The sequence below is a fragment of the Lithobates pipiens genome, unplaced genomic scaffold (genome assembly GCF_037356315.1).
Source record: "Lithobates pipiens isolate NorthernLeopardFrog02 unplaced genomic scaffold, aLitPip1_a1.2 Scaffold_8, whole genome shotgun sequence".
Taxonomy (NCBI): Eukaryota; Metazoa; Chordata; class Amphibia; order Anura; family Ranidae; genus Lithobates; species Lithobates pipiens.
In genome coordinates, this window is record NW_027507903.1 from 470346216 (window position 1) to 470365803 (window position 19588).

The 19588-nt window shown below is 43.6% G+C and overlaps 1 protein-coding gene across 3 annotated transcripts in view; it reads right to left on the bottom strand.

Moving 5' to 3' along the window:
- The window catches only part of LMO3 (LIM domain only 3), an 80161-nt gene extending 73062 nt beyond the window's left edge, over positions 1 to 7099 (bottom strand). The window contains exon 1 of one of the 3 annotated variants that reach the window (XM_077468628.1): positions 6773 to 7099. The gene's annotated coding sequence lies outside the window, so the exon portion shown is untranslated. Of the gene's footprint in view, positions 1 to 89; positions 201 to 5292; positions 5402 to 6772 lie in introns of those variants that run through there. The other 2 variants (XM_077468629.1, XM_077468625.1) reach the window with 2 other exon arrangements.
- Positions 7100 to 19588: the final 12489 nt, after the last annotated feature.

Genomic DNA, 19588 nt, shown 5'->3' on the forward strand with positions numbered 1-19588 from the left:
ATAAAATAAAATCCCTGAAAAACAGCATTGGTGAGGTGCAGCAGGACACAGAGTGCAGCCACAGGTGCCTGTCACTTCCCACAACTTACCTATAACAACCAGAGGAGCAGAGCAGACACACACACTCTCATCAGCAGCAGCAGCCAGACATCACACAGCAGAGAAAAGGTCACCCAGATATTACTGAGCTCAGCTCCAAAATTGTCAGAGAGCTGAGAGCAGGTAGGTACTTCCTCCCCATCTCCTCCCTCCACTCCCCCCCCCCACCTACCTCTATATACAGCTACCCCTCTGAAAACACATTTAGATCTCTGGCTCCTTTCCTAAAAGCACAGCAAGCAGGAGAAAATGATGTATGGACCACAGCTCCCCTCCGTGTGCCAGTCCTACACCCCGTTACTGCACCCTATCAGTGCATATTATCTCTACACACCTTTACTGCACCCACTCCCTACACCCTGTCACTGCTCCCCCATCACTGCACCCTATCCCTACACCCTTTTATTAAACCCCATACCTACACCGCCTCACAGCACCCTATTACTATGCCTGGTCAGTGCACACTATCCCTGCACCCCAATTCTACACTACCTCACAGCACCTTATGCCTTTACCTCCTCACTGCACCCCTCATTCATTGACTCTGTCACTACACCTATCCCTACACTCTGTTCTTGCACTCCATCTATACATGCTAACAATGCACCCCATCCATACATACTGTTACTGTACCCTGTCACTTCACCCTATCACTGCACCCAATCCCTACACCACATCACTGCACCCTGTCACATCCTTCCTACATCCATCACTACATTGCTGTACCCCATTACTGCAGACATTTCTGCACTAGTCCCCACCACCACACCTGTAACTGTACCCCTTCACTATACCTGCCAATAAAGCCCACCACCTCATTCATCACTATACCTGTCAGTCTACCCATCACTACATCTTCACTTCATTCCCATCACTACCTTCCATTATTACACCAGTCATTCTACTCATCACTATACCCTTCACGTTATCTCCTCATAATCGCATGATATCATTACACCCCTTCCCTAGATTGTATCACTACATGCCCATCACTACTCCCCATCTCTATATGATATAATTTCAGCTCCATCGCTACACCACTTCTCTACATTTTATCACTAAATCCCCACCACTACACCCCATCACTGCATGGAATCACTTCATCTCCAACACTACACCCCATCACTGCATGGAATCACTTCATCTCCAACACTACACCCCATCACTGCATGGAATCACTTTATCTCCAACACTACACCCCATCACTGCATGGAATCACTTCATCTCCATCACTACACCCCATCACTGCATGGAATCACTTCATCTCCACCACTACACCCCATCACTGCATGGAATCACTTCATCTCCACCACTACATCCCATCACTGCATGGAATCACTTCATCTCCATCACTACAACCCATCACCACATTGAATCACTTCATCTCCACCACTACACCCCATCACTGCATGGAATCACTTCATCTCCACCACTACACCCCATCACTGCATGGAATCACTTCATCTCCACCACTATACCCCATCAATGCATGGAATCACTTCATCTCCATCACTACACCCCATAACTGCATAGTATCACTTCATCTCCATCACTATACCCAATCACTGCATGGAATCACTTAATCTCCACCACTACACCCAGTCACTGCATGGAATCACTTCATCTCCATCACTACATCCCATCGCTGCATGGAATCACTTCATCTCCAACACTACACACCATCACTGCATGGAATCACTTCATTTCCACCACTACATCCCATCACTGCATGGAATCACTTCATCTCCACCACTACACCCCATCACTGCATGGAATCACTTCATCTCCACCACTACATCCCATCACTGCATGGAATCACTTCATCTCCATCACTACAACCCATCACCGCATTGAATCACTTCATCTCCACCACTACACCCCATCACAGCATGGAATCACTTCATCTCCACCACTACACCCCATCACTGCATGGAATCACTTCATCTCCACCACTATACCCCATCAATGCATGGAATCACTTCATCTCCATCACTACACCCCATAACTGCATAGTATCACTTCATCTCCATCACTATACCCAATCACTGCATGGAATCACTTAATCTCCACCACTACACCCCGTCACTGCATGGAATCACTTCATCTCCATCACTACATCCCATCGCTGCATGGAATCACTTCATCTCCAACACTACACACCATCACTGCATGGAATCACTTCATTTCCACCACTACATCCCATCACTGCATGGAATCACTTCATCTCCACCACTACACCCCATCACTGCATGGAATCACTTCATCTCCATCACTACACCCCATCACTGCATGGAATCACTTCATCTCCACCACTACATCCCATCACTGCATGGAATCACTTCATCTCCACCACTACAACCCATCACTGCATGGAATCACTTAATCTCCACCACTACATCCCATCACTGCATGGAATCACTTCATCTCCATCACTACAACCCATCACCGCATTGAATCACTTCATCTCCACCACTACACCCCATCACTGCATGGAATCACTTCATCTCCACCACTACATCCCATCACTGCATGGAATCACTTAATCTCCACCACTACATCCCATAACTGCATGGAATCACTTTATCTCCAACACTACACCAAACACTGCATGGAATCACTTCATCTCTATCACTACACCCCATCACTGCATGGAATCACTTCATCTCCACCACTACATCCCATCACTGCATGGAATCACTTCATCTCCACCACTACATCCCATCATTGCATGGAATCACTTCATCTCCACCACTATATCCCATAACTGCATGGAATCACTTTATCTCCAACACTACACCCCATCACTGCATGGAATCACTTCATCTCCACCACTACATCCCATCACTGCATGGAATCACTTCACCTCCACCACTACACCCTATCACTACATAGTATCACTTCATCCTTATTACTACATTTATTTATTTATTTTTACAACCAAAGTGTTCCTTTAGTGAAAAATTTGGCATAGGTACTTACTACATTTATTTACTTCATCACTAAATGGTGTCACTTCCTCCCCGTCACTATACCCCATAATTGCATGAGATGATTTCATCCCTAATCACTGCACCCCCTCATTACATGCTATCACTTCATCACAATCGCTGTACCCTATGATTATATTCTATTGCGACATTAAATCAGTTCACCCTCTCACTACACCCCATCAGTATATTGTATAATTTTATCCCCATCACTGCACCTGTCGATTTACCCATCACAGCACCCCATTACTAATTTCCCTGACTAAAACCCATCCCCTCATCACTATAGCCCAGCATTGCAGCTGTTACTATATATTACCTGTCTATACTGTTTTACTTCAACTCCTATCACTTCATCCCCATCACTGCACCCCATCAGTACATTTTATTACTCCATCCCCGATTGCTGCACACAATCTCTACATCTATTCACTTCATTCCTGATCACTACACCCCATCTTAACAGCCTTCGCTGCAACCTATTAATGCACCCCATTACTACATCATATCACTACATTCCATCACTACATGGTGTTACTAAGCTCCATCACTACACTGTATAATTTCATCCTCAATTACCACACCCCAGGAACTACATGGTATCACTACTGGGTGTAGAAATCTACAGCGAAGTACCAAAACCCAATTGTATGCCACAACGGGGGGTGTTAAACCCTAACACGATCAAACACCCAACATCTGAATCCAATTCCAGACTATACAGCACTAAGAGATGATGTTACAGGGCTTTACAACAATGAGAGAATATAATATAGGATTGTACAGCACTGAGAGCAGATATTATAGGGTCCATTGCACCCACATTAATGTATCTACACCAATATTGATATCTCCATCATATCAACACTAATATTTTCAATTTACCAACACTGATACACCAGATCTGAAATCTCTATTACACCAACACTAATATCTCCCTGATACCAGCACTGATAAGTCTATCACATCAACACTAATATCTCCATCACACCACCACTGAAATCTTCATTATACCAGCACTATTTCCACCAACAATGATGTCTCCATTACACCTGCACTGATATCTCTATTATACTAACATTGATATCTTCATCACACCAGCTCCAAAATCTCCATAATACCAACACTAATATCTTCATCACAACAGGTCTTATATCCCCATTACACCAACACTGATATCACCAGCTCCAATATCTCTATTACATCAACAATAAAATCTACATCACATCAACATTAATAACTCCATTACACCAGCTCTAATATTTCTTTACACTGACACTGATATCTCCATCACACAAACTCTAATATGCCTTTACACCACTACTGATATTTCCATCACACCAGCTCTAATAATCCTTTACACCACCAATGATATCTCCATCACAACAGCTCTAATATTCCTTTACACAACCACTGATATCTCTATCACACCAGCTCTTATATTCCTTTACACCAACTCTGATATCTCCATCACACCATCTCTAATATTCCTTTACACAACCACTGATATCTCCATAACACCAGCTCTAATATTTCTTTACACCACCATTGATATCTCCATCACACCACCTCTAACATTCCTTTACACCAACTCTGATATCTCCATCACACCAGCTCTAATATTCCTTTACACCACCACTGATATTGCCACCACACCAGCTCTAATATTCCTTTACACCAACACTGATATCTCCATTACACCAGCTCTAATATTACTTTACACCAACACTGATATCTCCATCACACCTGCACAGGTTTCTACATTACATCAATACCACAAGAATCGTGGGGTGACTTTCCTTGGGCCTCAAATATTCTGTAAGGGTCTTCTGGACCATGTGCTGGACTGAGTGCATGCAATATACATTACAGTTTGCGCTTTCACAATGGCTTGCACACATTAACATGTATGTTTAGTGTATGTTGGATATTTAGTGTACACTTGGGAGAACAGGTGTCTTGTTCATAATTACACGCTTAATGAGTTTTTGCGTGTTGCCATTTATTTTGATTGGCCCGTCTAATGCATGTTTAGACAAAATATGTAGCACACACAAATTTTTGCGCACATGCTAGGGCAATGCACACAGGCTACACAGAAACGATATATATATTTTTTTTTCATAAATCATAATTTTTTTAAATAAAAGTCAGACATGTCATCAGGCAACAATGCTTACAATACAACGAAATGCTTGTTACTCACACTGTGCATTGCTGGTTCCTTCCTAATATACTGTGCTGGCCACCTACGGTACAATCTGCAGAAACAAAATTGCCCCCCCAGTATGCAAACTGCCTCATCACCATCTCCATATGTACTCCTCCTCCAAATATACAGAACAGCTCTAAACACTGACTGCCACAACCCCCCCTAATCAATCATTACCCCAAATCCCCCCTCGTTTTGACCTCTCCCCCTCTTCGATATCTGCAGCAGAATGGAAGAGAGAGGAGGGGGACTGGGAGAGGAGAAATAAAATCACAACAAATGGAACAGCTAATGAGGACAATTAAATTAATTATGTTGAAGGAGATGAGACCCCCCCCCCACCCGAATCCGTGTGATCTGTTACCCCTCGCTGCTAACCGCCGTGCCGTAATTCACCGCTGCTGATTAGAGCATCTATGCAAATCTTTGTTTAAATCATTCAGCTAATTAAATGATGGGATTATTCCTACAGTGACATCATTCCTGCTAATTAGCACTGTTTGGACTCTGGCAATAAGAGCCCTGACAGAAAGCGCTAACCCCTCGTGTGCCACTTACCAGGCCACTGTTGTGGCTTTTTAACTCCTTCCCCGCTGGGGAGTGAGGGGGGGGGGGGTGGGTGCTCTGCTCTCTGGTTGGTTAATGGGTTGCTTAGATTCTCAGATCAGTTAACTCCTCGGTACTGGGCAGCAAGGAAGCAGCCTGCAACCGGTTAACCCCTTCAGTGCAGAAGTCAGGAAAGTGACAATGATGTGATTTAACCCCTGTGACACTGGGCAGTATTCTTAGGTTGGTTAACCCCTTGCACACTCCAAGGCCTGTGGGGACACATCTTAATTCCTGTGCACATTAGCCACCTATGTTCAGGGTGCAAAGGCCACATCTTGACATCATTAACCCCTTGGTCACCAGCAGTTGTGCAAACACTTAGCCATCATTCAGGCACAGTGACATTCCCCCCCCCTCCCAAAATGTGCTGATAAATAGATGGGTGACAAAATGCTCCTCTTTCCAGACTGAATGATGAAATGCATTAAAGCTGACACTGCATTACCTGCCAGTAATTAGGTTTTGTCAGGAATTAAATGATTTGAAAGCAGTTCATCTCCCCAATCATGCAATTTCCAGCCACACTTCTTCCCTCTCTGTGATAGAGAATAGCGGCATCCTAATCATGGGAATTATTCCCACTAACGGCGTAGACTTCCCATTCTACGAGAAGCAGCAAGTAAATCTGGCGGACAGCAATTTAATCATCTCTGAAAAAACACCATTGACCCCCCCCCCCCTCCTCAAAATCTCCCTGCGTTCGGCACAAGAAGTGGAAAAGAAACCGGAACATGGCTCATTCATCGGCAAGGCAGAATCCAATACAAATCCAAACTTAATGACACTGTGACTTTCCAACGGGGCAAGGTAGCCAGGTCTCGTTACCTTCGGGTTCAGACAGGCGACGTCTAGAAGAACCACTCACCTTATCTCAGGTGCAGGATTAGAATTTCCAAAGTTTGCCCCCCCGGCAGTACGACACTGTGCGGGATCTAACGAGAGGTGCCAGAAAAGTAAAGGTTGAAGCAATCGCACTTTCACGTCTTGGTGCTGCAGAAATTAAATGATTTGAGATGAACTCCAGAGTAGAAAAAGTCAAAGTGGCGAGTGTGGGGGAGGCGGTGGTGCCAGGTCTGCGATCGGCTGCCAGCAGTGGCCCTTCTTCTCCTTCCACGAGTAGTGCACACAGAGACCTGAGTGGGCCAGCGTTCACTATTTAAATACCTCAGCAGGTCCCTAGTTAGCAGCTTCCTTCAGCTCATCCAAGAAGCTGACAAGTGCTGTTAAGGAAACTGTACATGTTGCTCTAATGGACCTCATTAAGTCCTACTTACAGATGTTCTCTTAACATAATTGATCTGCGGTGAGTTGAGAGGACTGCAACTTATTCCCTAGCCCCCAATTATGGTTGGGTAATTAGATCCCCAACCTCCGATTTTTCACATTCACCCTTCTAACATTCCAAAATATCAAAGTATCTCTTTCACACAAAAGCTGGAGTCTCCCCCTTGCTGGACCCGCAGTATTGACAGTCAGATCTCCTAACCTTTTGTACAGACGCCACTTCTAATGGCGCGTACCGTCCACTGACACGAGCGCCTTTCCAGCATCGCTTCTCTTTTTAACCCTCAGAAACAAAAGGGTAAAAAAAACCAACTTGTATAGATTGTACTTGTGATAAAAGATTGCAGTGATGGGACTTGGCAGCTCATCTACTCTTCTAATGTCTTTTTATGTGGATTAATTCCTTAGATGAAAACTTTAAGGAACAATGAAGGAGAGCTAGTTCTGAAACGGTGGAGAGAGAAAAAAAATTAGCGAGCACACCTGGGACAGATGAAGCCAGACTTGCGCTTTTATAATGCCAATCAGCGCGCCTGTTATCATGCCTCTAATTAGGAAAGCAGCCTAAAACAGGGAGCACTTGGGGAAATGGTAATTCTGTGGTTTTGCACTTAAAAGGGGAGACATTTCTTGCACTGTAGAAATCTTGGATTGGGAATGACAAGTCCTTTAACTAATGGGGCGGATTCGGAGCCCTGTGTGCTGCATCTTCTCTGTGTCTGATTCATAAAAAGTGGACAAAGTCTGCGGAAAGCAAAGCCAGCTCAACCTGAACGCTGCAGATCTCTGGGGAGCAGAAAGTAATAGAGATCATTGTTAAGCCCCACGCAACAAATTCCTTACATTTGCATCTCAACGTGATCATTAAAAAACCAAAGGAGCCAATTCAATTCTGGACCAGTCAGAGGCGGAGAGGGTAGTGTGTAACTAGCATAGTGGCTTGGGTACCCTGACATGCAATAATGGAAAATGGGGGGGAGGGGGATTAAAGAGAAGCTTGCATCAGTGCTTGTGCACATACACTGTGCGCTGTCATGGAGGAATGAATAAAGGGAAGCTTGAATCGGGGCTTTTGCACCTGGACTTTTTACAGTAATGGAGGATTGGGGGGGGTGGGATTGGTAACATACAGTTATCGGGTTTAAAAATAATTGTTTTAGGTCATTCAGAAAATGCTTTACTGACCAATTGTGGTGTTATAGTATATGGTGGATGTTGCCAGCAGCGTAGAGCTTTGGGTCCACTCACATCTATGTGAACACAGTTATGATATCTTATACATGTCAACAAGCTCTAATATGCATCAACATGCACATTTAATGTACTTTCTGTCATCATACAAAGTGGGAGGAGCATTAAAGACTGACCTGCACCAGGCATCACAATGCAAGAAAATGTGCATTACGCCATGTTTTTTGCCATTCTTTGCTTGGCGTCCCTTTAACGGGCACTATGAAAGACATCTGAAGCCCACTTTGAGAACAATCCAGAAATTATCCTCTGTCGCCCTTGAAAAAAGTAAAAACTTGAATTCAGTAAAAACAAACACATAGATCTGAAGAAGCTTTTCTGGAAGTTTTAGCGAGTGATCTTCCAACGAATAAGGCTGATAATTTCTACTCATGAATTACTTCATACACAAATATACAGACAGAGCTGTAAATAGACATCATGCTGCCTAGGCAGGCTGAATGATGACACTCTGCTGTACATGCTCCACCTCTTGTGTCAATTGATTACATTAGTAAAATCTGATGCTGGAATGTGCTATTAGAAGGAGGGGGTCTGCTTTATATTCACAGCTATTTATCTATTGGAACAAACCACCAAACCAGAGAGGGAGCTTCATGTTTACAGTTTGCCCCTTCCTGCACCCCTAACCTCCCTATACTAACTTCTGTTTCTGCACTTCCTTCCCATCCTGCACTTCCTTCTATCACTATGCTTACTTACTTTCTTATGCTCACTTCTGTCCCTGCACTAATTTCCCTTCTTGTAATCAGTTCTGTCCATGTACTGCCTTTTGTCTCTTTACCCCTTCCCTCTCTTCTGTCCCTGCACGCCCTTCTCTTCCCGTACTCAATTCTGTCCCTGTACTCCCTTCTTTCCCTGCACTCCCTTCTCTTCCCGTACTCAATTCTGTCCCTGCACCCCCTTCTCTCCCTGCACTGCCTTTTCTTCCCGTACTCAATTCTGTCCCTGCACTCCCTTCTCTCCCCGTACTCAATTCTGTCCCTGTACTGCCTGTCTCTTTTCCCTTTCTCTCTCCTCTGTCCCTGCACTCCCTTCCCTTCTTGTATTCAATTCTGTCCCTGTATTGCCTTCTGTCTCTTCAACCTTCCCTCTCTTCTGTCTCTTCCCTTCCCTCCCTACATTTACTTCTTTCCATGTACCCCTTTACTCCCCCCCCCACCACCTACACTCACTTTTGTTTATGCAACCCCTTTCCTCCCTATACTCACTTCTGTCCCTGCACTGTATTCCCTATCTACACTCAATTTTTTCCCTGCACCCCTTCTGCACCATCTTCCCTCCATACACTCACTTCTGTCTTTTGCACTCTCTTCTGTCTCTGCACTCCCTTCCCTCCCTACATTTATGTCTCTCCATACATCCCACCCCCCCCCCCCCCATCTGCACTCACTTCCGTTTTTGCAACCCCTTCCCTCCCTATACTCACTTCTGTCCCTGCACCCCTTTCCCTCTCTACACTCAGTTTTGTTCTTTCACCCCTTTCTGCACCTTCTTCCCTCCATACACTCACTTCTGTCCCAGCACTCCATTCTCTCTACAATCAATTCTGCCCCTACACCCCTTCTGCACCATCTTCCCTCCATACACTCACTTATGTCTTTTGCACTTCCTTCTGTCTCTGCACAATTTTCTTCTCTACACTCACTACTGTCTTTGCACCCCCTTTTATACGAAGCACCCTCTTCTCTCCCTGCCCCCCACCTAGGGCCACTGATAAGTACAGCCAGCCCTACTGTACTGGGCCTGGCCCCATCAGCTCAAAAGGGGGGCCCGGGCACCTGCTGAACAGGAGGGCCAGCTGTACTGTCTTACTGTAGACACAGATCCTCTTCTGCCTTACCCCTGCAGCGCTGCTGGCTTCTCCTCTGCTCCCTCCTTCCAGCAGTGCTCCAAGGGGATCAGCTCTAGCATCGGTGCCCCCATCCTCCTACTTTCCACAACCCCCCCCCCCCCTGCGCTTTTTTTGACCACAGTGTGTGCGGCTTCCCTCCTCTCCCGCTGGCAGCTGTTACGAGCACACAAAGGGATGTTTCAGGATGGAGAGCAGGGGAGGGAATGATTTTAGTGTATTTTTAGCAAAAATATCAAATGATATTTTCTGGGGGTGTGAAGGTGGCCCTGTCAGGTAGGCAGTATGGGGCCCCATGATTTTTAAACAGTAGCCCTGTCTGCACCTCATATCTTCTCCCCGTACCCCCTTCCCTTACTGCTCCTCTTTCCCTCCCAGGAGTCCCAGCACCCATTTCCCTCTCATCCTCAGGTCAATATAAAATTGTACAGAACTGAAGCATCCCTTGCATAGCTTTCCCACTGTGCCGGACACTCTGCATTCATTAGCCCTTGTACACACGGTCGGATATTCCGATGGACAATGTCCGAAAAGGACCGTGCTGTCGGATAATTCGTCAGTGTGTGGGCTCCATCGGACTGTTTCCGTCGGAATATCCGACGGACAAAGTTTTTGAGCTGGGCTATAAAACTTTCCGACAACATGATTCGATCAGACTTTGTCCGATTGTGTGTAGAGAATTCCAATCGGACAAAGTGTCACACATGCTCAGATCAAATTCCTAGACCAAAGCTATTGGCTACTAGCCTGAACGTAGTCCCGTCATAACGAAATAACGTCATCACGTTACGTACGATTGGATTTTCCGACAACTTTGTCCAACCGTGTGTATGCAACACAAGTTTCGGATAAAATCTGTCGGACAAAATCCAACGGATTTTGTTGTGGGAATGTCCGACCGTGTGTACAAGGGCTAACTAATAAAACAAAAACAAAATTGTTTATAAATGAAACAAATTACAAAACATATTGTAGGAAAGTCATTATGAGGGTTATGGTTCCATGTACACCCCCTATGTTATGGAGGTCTTTTTCTGACTAACTCCCTTAAATGGATAGTCCTTCTCTGTGAATGGTCAATTCAAGGAGGGTGTGGCCACAAGAAACACTTACAGAAGGCACGCAGCACTGGTCCTCTTGTCCTGGTGCTCCACCTTCATTAAGAAGGCCTCCAGACAGCTCAGAATATCTTGAAGATGTCACAGGTAGGTTGATCTTTGCCATGGCAAAGCCTTATGTCCCAGGGAATTCTAGAAAAGGACTCTATTACAAGGCTTTACATGGGTCCAGATGGATAGCTGGGTTCACAGACTCTTAGCCCAAAATGACCCTACCCAGATAGCAGCTCGGAAAAGGAAACAGAAACAACAGCATCATGCGTAATAGTCTGCAATGTATCTACATGCAGCAGCCTGACTGGCTGAGCAGAAGCATGAACTGTGATTGGTTAAGGCGGAGTAACAATTTATACCCTTAGAACACAGCAGGAGGAACACTGCAGGTGTAAACTAATCCCAAACTTTCCAAAATATTCCAGAAAATCCCAAAGACTCCATACCTCCTGAATCATTCTGATTGAAAGTGAACACTGGACCGATAAACCTAATGCTATCTGGAATTATTTAAAATCTTAATTTCTTAAATCCATTTTTTTAGTGCAGCTAGTGTAATTATCTGAAATTATCCTGATATTAGTCCCCTTTCATTCCCTCTACAACAGCACTCAGGCTGGGAAAAGGAAAGGAAAAGCAGCACTAGTAGCCAATCAGACTCTGCTGCATTGCACATGTGTTGACAAAGAGATAACCTCATTGGTGTGCTGCTGTCCCTTCAAAACCTTTGGCAAGTAAAGCTTCTCATATATAAGTATGTTTATTTACCTGCCTGGAATTCACCATTGCTCCCTGAAGTGGGTTAGGCTAGTCACAGACATGTAGATGACCAAGCAATGACGGGCAGTGACACATCTACCTACCTTACGCAAGTTGCCACACATGTGACATGAGGTTGAAAAGCTGGAAAACGCCTGTGAAGAACTACCAACGGCTGGCTGTTCTTTTTTACTCCAGGAGTCAGGTAGTGGTGGATCCTGGGAAGTGATGGAGGTATCAGGAGGACAATAATTTAATGGATATCAAAATGTATAAAGGTCCCCCACATGGTCGAATTACAGCCAGCATCTATGGTTATCTTCTGGGCAGTTCAACATGTCTGAATGGTCCAAAACCCCCAATCCACCTTCAACAATGATAGTGGACCAATTTTAATTTTACAATAAAAATGGCTGGTGAAATAGAGAATAAGTGGCAGTATGAAATCAAGGTGTTTCTTTATACAAATGCCTGTTAATATGCCTTGAGTGTCAAAAATACCTAATATTGATAAATTAGTACCTCCTTCCTAAGCTATGTGTGATTACACTAGTGAGTGAAATAAATGGTGGAAGGCGCGTGAATCAAAGTGATATAGTTTATTCCTAACCCAAGTAGATGAGTACAAAGAAATGACTACAAATTTATAAAAACTAGGCTACAAAATATTCATTAAGAATTAATCATGCCCATACAAGGGCAAATGCACAATGGTAGACTAACGCGTTTTGAGGGGTTGCCTCTTCATCAGAGCCTTGGAAAGCGAAAGAAACTCTGTAAAATGTGGTAGATATACATGAAGAGAGAAGGGAGGTTACACTATGCTGCCAGTGGAGGGATGAGGGCTTTTTTTTCTTCTCTATTATCACATCATGTACAGTAGACCTTCTCCTGGTCACTTCTTCTAATATTCAATGGTTAACATTGAAAACAAAGACATGAAAAAGATCCAGGGAGCAGAACTGACCCGCACAACTTCTGTTTATGATTTTGGCTTTGGGCTCTCAGCCACCCTTCTGACTCTACTGCTGGTAATCATCTTTTTCAGCGCGCTCCACCATGTACATGGAACTGCCTGCCACCTCAGGGGTGGCACAGTGTTGTAGTGGTTAGCACTCTCACCTAGCAGTAAAAAGGGTTGCTGGTTCGAATCCTAACCATGATATCACCAGCCTGGAGTTTGCATGTTCTCCCTGTGCCTGCGTGGGTTTCCTCCCACACTCCAAAGACATGCTGGTAGGCTAATTGGCTTCTGTCCAAAATTGGCCCTAGTATATAAATGTGAGTTGGGGACCTTGGATTGTGGGCTCCGTGAGGGTAAGGAGTGATGTATGTGTGGAACACTTCTAAAACTGATGGTGCTATATGGGTAACTTAAAGTGGAGGGCCACCCTGAAAAAAAAACAAATACATTAAAAATTAGAAAAAAATCATTAAAAAAAATGATTTTTTTTTTAACTTACCAGAAATGCCTGTTGCTAGGCACATCATTCTAATCTGCCTCTTCCTCCTCCGCGGTGATCTTCTGTCTTCTCTCCTCCATGCGGTGTCTTCTGGGTAATGGGTCGCGCTGTGTTCTGGGAACTGTGTGTCCCAGAACACAGCGTGCCCCATTCACAAAGCGTTGCCTGTTTCCCTTAGCCAAAATGGCGGCGCCGGGACCCGAGACCGAGGGACGGGTCAGCCTCGGGCGGCCGACATCGCGGGCGCCCTGGACAGGTAGGTGTGCTTATTAAAAGTCAGCAGCTACAGTGTTTGCAGCTGCTGACTTTTTAATTTTTTTTTTTCAAAACTGGCCCTCCTCTTTAAATAAATAATAATATCATTAATAAGACATAATGTACAGGGATAGGGACAATTGTAGACATGCTTTCACTCTGGATGGACTGGTGTCTTTATTCAACCTTACTAACTATGTAACCTGCTGTGTGAAGTAAAAAGGTGATGACCCTATGGGGGTTATTTACTAAAGGCACATCCACTTTTCACTGGAAGTGCAGTCGCTGTAGATCCGAGGGGGATATACAAGGAAAATAAAAAAAAAACAGTATTTTTGCGTGTACATGATTGGATGATAAAATCAGCAGAGCTTTCCGTGGTTTCAGATCTTCCCAGATCTTCAGATTTACAGCGACTGCACTTTCAAGTAAATCAACCCTTATGTCTAGCCTCCTAGCTATGGGAGATGGTAGGGTGTGCAAGTCAGCATGGGAGAACACACCAAATACCAATATATGAAAATGGCATTTGGCGACATCCAGTCTTGGGTTGTCTGAATCTCTGCGTTCATCTGATTGAGTTGCTTGGAATCACCTACGTAATTACTGAGTATGTATAACAATTTTGCGAGCAGTACTGTGTGACCAATGAAGCGTGTGACACTTGTTTCCATGAAGACTCATTCTCAGTATTTTGTCCTGCTATAAAGATCATTTTCACTTTGCACTCTATGGATCAAACCTGGTCAGAATTCTGCAAGCAGATTGCAGGAGATAAAACATGGAGGATTTAGAATTTCTTAAAGTATCTTATTACAGTCTCATTTAGAGCGAAATTAGCTGCTAATGATTTTTTCTTTAGAGTTCATAATTTTAGAAGTATTATCTCGAAATGGCAGCATCTTCTCTAAATAGGCATAAACTAAGCCTTTTTTTATGGTTCTGACTGCTCTAAACTGATGAAAGATGAAATTTGATTGGCTGAAATGCTTCTCTTACTAAAGAAGCCCATATGTGCTGAAATCTCATAAAACTTTTTCATATTTTAGGCAAAAATGTATTTTGTATGATAATACTTGGAGCAAGATCACCATGGTGATTTCTAGAGATGAGCAGTTTATAGTCTGGACCTGTGACTCCATCGGGATGAGGGTTTTCAAGCACATGGCGGAAGTCTAGCAGATGTTGGCCACAATCAATGAATTTCAGAGTGAAGAGATTTGTTCCGGATCACCTCATGTTACAGTTTTCTGGATTCAGGACACGGCAAATAAATAAAGCCACCAAAGTCTTTTTGTGCCTGAAAGCAGATTTTGCTGATTATGATACCCATGACCACACTATGGAGATATGCACATACCGTGAGGTCCTCTTATATATGCCTTGGCGTTTGTGGGCACAGTTCCCGGTGCAGACAATCCCAGATGGCTCTCTGTCCATAGGATTACATGTTGATCTGTGAACTAATGTGTAAGTAAACTAGGGAAAGGTATTTTTATGGGTGAGTTACCCCCCCCCCCCCCACCATATATCTGTCTAACCATGAGATTACAGTGTTATTATATACTTTTTACAGTTGCGCACATTGCACATGCTCTTGGAATTTTCCATGAAACGCGTTGAGAATTCTAAGATGCAATTATTTTATTACAACTATGTGTTTATATGTCTGATATTTTTTTTCAATCATGAACTCTGTTTTGTATTGTATTGGTTTATTTCAACCTATTCACACCATTGGCTCTCAACACAATATCTACTTGTCTTAGCTTGTATGAGCCTATTGAATCATTTATTGATGATTTAGCACATGTATGGATTCTGTGAATATGATTTTTTTACAATCTTTTGACCAGACTGTTTAATAAAAACTTCTCTCAACATTATTTTGTATATGCATTATTGTATGATTCGACCTTATTTGCAGTGCATATGATTTACCAATGTGTCTTTACACTTATCATTTACCAACTGGTTCGCACGCACCTCATTTAATGTCCCAACCTTCTTTCTCCCCTTTAATAGGCATAAACTAAGCCTTCTTTATGGTTCTGACTGTTGAAAAGATGATGAAAGATGAAATTTGATTGGCTGAAATGCTTCTCTTACTAAAGAAGCCCATATGTGCTGAAATCTCACCAAATATTTTCATATTTTGGGCAAAAATGTATTTTGTATGACAATATTTCAAGCTAGATCACCATGGTGATTTCTAGAGATGAGCAGTTTATAGTCTGGGCCTGTGACTCCATCGGGATGAGGGTTTTCAAGCACATGGCGGAAGTCTAGCAGATGTTGGCCACAATCAATGAATTTCAGAGTGAAGAGATTCGTTCCGGATTGCCTCATGTTGCAGTTTTCTGGATTCAGGACACGGCAAATAAATAAAGCCACCAAAGCCTTTTTGTGCCTGAAAGCAGATTTTTGTTCCATCATTGTTGTAATGGAGTCACATCTAAAATAGTATTTTCTACTAAGGTGGACATATACTTAAAGCTTTGTTTTTCCAACAGAGATTCATAATGTGACAAAGCAAATCAGTAAACAAGTTTGTAATTCAGATTATTGCAGCAGAGCACTTTGACAGTGCCTGGGCTCATTCTGCCTTACAGTAACCAATCAAGAGTTTGGTATATCCTGTCCACTCTAACCTATCACTGGATTACACTGGAACCTCTGAGGGCGAAGGCTAGGAACATAAAGACTGTGCATTGGAGGACAACATAGATCTAGGAAGGGGAATAGCTGATGGAATATTGTTAGTGCTGTATCATTCACCACTGACATGTCTCAAACCCTTTGAAGAATCAGGTGGTCAGAGGGCAGGTCCACTCCAGGGGCATTTGACCTATTGGCATCTGAGTAGGCTATCTATCAAGCCTGGTGTGTCTGTATCACCTCTGTTTAACTGTGTCTGATCTTCCAGCAGCCTTGTGTTCCTGGAACCCTTCGTCAGTCATGGCTTTTAGCTCTCCTGTTCTCTGTCCCTTGTTTTGGCTTTTCCAGGAAGTTCTACAATGTGATTCCTAGATTGATAGAAAGGATGAACCCCCGCTCCAAAGTAATCCTCGAGGACTAAAGCTTTGTCTCCTATTGATGAGCCCCAGGTGCTGACCATTACACACACACTGAGCAAACAAGCAGGACAAAACTCTAGATAGCCACACACTGGAAAAAGACTTGAAATCGCATCTTTAATTGAAACAACGTGGGTCATATCAAAACAAAATTAAAAAATCCACAGCAAAAGAATAACAGGGTACAGGAAAATTCTGACATGTTTCGCACCGTAATCAGTGCTTACTCATGAGTAAGCACTGATTACGGTGCGAAACGCGTCAGTTTTTCCTGTACCCTGTTATTCTTTTGCTGTGGATTTTTTGATCTTGTTTTGATGTGACCCACGTTGTTTCAATTAAAGATGGGATTTCAAGTCTTTTCCCAGTGTGCGACTATCCAGAGTTTTGTCCTGCTTGTTTGCTTGTGATTCCTAGATTCTTCTGTGTGCAACTTTCTTCCAGTCCGGCCTTTCTTCTGTTTATTTGGCTTGTTGTTTCCTGCAGGTCTGGCACTATTCCCTGTTTTCCTCAGGGGTTGGTGTATTTGCGCCTCTATTATTTTCCCCTATATAACTGACTATATGTTTCCTTGGCCTTAACTTGGTAAGTAGCCTGTATGCCATTACCGTATTCCCAGTTTGTTGGTGACATTAGTTTCCATCTCCTTAGTTTCTGGGCAAACTACTTATATCACATGTCTTAGTATCATCATTATTAACCCTTGTATTATTTTTTCCTAGCAGAGAGGTGGGATAGCAGTCATCTTGTGGCATCTATCTTGAGTCCCCATCCCTGCTGCCCATTTCGAACTGCAGTCTTTCTAGACAGCATTTTGGTATGACAATGAGATTGCTATATTCCCAACCCATTCTGAGTGATGTGCATTCTGGTCCCAGTCTGTAAGTTCTCCAAAGTCCTCAGATTGGAGAAGAGACAAGAGGAAACAAAGGAGATTTACTGGCCGGTTAATGAATAGAGCGTCTCTCAGAAATAGATGTGAATAATGCTGGTGTTTAGGATCTGCAGATTTCCCCACAGCCGGAGCCTTAGAAACTGCCAGAGCTCCACTTTTATCAGCGTAATGTTGATTTTAATTAAAGTGTGCGATTTCAGATATTGTTAAATGGAGTGTGCTGAGTGAACACAGTAATGTACCAACTACCTCTGAGACTGCTTCACATTCATAAGCCATTAGTCAGAAACCATTAAATAACAATTGGCTCCATTCAGTGCTGAGCTCGGCCCTTCCCGGTGTTAAATGGGAGATTATATATCACTGATTAATTCCAATTATAACTGCGCTAGCTTCACGAGTCTGGTACACACCACCTTTATATTGATTATTTAAATATATATATATATATATATATATATATATATATATATATATATATATATATATATATATATATATATATATAAAAAATACACATTTTATATACAAAGAAATGTAAATACAATGAATGGTTCATAAAAGTAAAGAAGAGGAGTATTTGCATTTGATTGTATTCTCTAATAATTTCAACATGAAAGGTTTTTGTGCAAGTTACAATTTATACACAGATATTACAGTGCCGGAGGGATAACTAAGAACTTACCAGAGGGCGAGAGGGGGTTGAGTTAGTGTTGGATGTTGGGGGATGGGAGTTGGGCTGTTTAGTATTTTGATGGTGGTAGGCTTAGGTGGAAAGGGATGGGATGTGGGATTGGATAGGTGTTTGGTGGAGTTTGGATGTGAAGGGTAGGTGGTGGTCAGTAGTGTGTTTAGGATTTGTGCTGCCCTAGGCCTGACTAAACTCGTGACCTCCTAATTTAAATATGACCCACCCCTTCCTGTTAAGGCCACACCTCTTGCTGTTTAAAACCCGTCCTGCAATTTTTGAGTGGGGACACTAGTTCAGAGAGCCCGGGGGGGTGGATTCCCTTAATTTGCATAGTTTTCCTTTCCCTTCCTGTTTGGTTAAAGGGAAGGAAGTGATGGGAAATCTCTGCAAGTGGACAGGGATGGTAAAAATTAACTGACTGACTGTTATAACCCTCGCTTACTCTATCCAAAATGGGAGAAAAAAAAGTGTTGCCTATAGTTCTACTTTAAGCACAAATCTGATAATTTTATGGAGAGGACTAAGAAGATATAACCATGGCAATAGTTCAGCACAAAACATAGCACAGTGAGGAAGGTTTGTGGTCCAGGATGAGATGAGAGTCAAAATTAACCCCCCCCCCCCATTGTGGAATGCCAGCTGCCCACATACCAGAAGCAGTGGGATGCTTTATGGGGGCGCTAGACTAATTTGCCTCTCAGCCCAGTCCACCCCATAAGACTGGTGCTACACTAACAGTGTAGCGCGAGCCGGCGAGGACTCTTTCCATGCTGTCCCCCTGCAAAGTGCTGCCCTAGGCCTGGAGGAGCAAGCGTGCGGCCCTCCTACTGATGAAAATAGATGATGTGACAAACCTTGACAGGTATGGTCATCTTTACCATGCATACATGGCTGGCCAGGACAGAGAGCCGACAGACACAGAGGAACAGCGCCAGGAGGACCCAGACCGGCCGCAGAGCTGACTTAGCACGGAAAACCCCCGGCCCAGCGCGCAGAGACAGGCAGAAAGCACACAACGCCATTGACGATCCTCCTAAAAGCT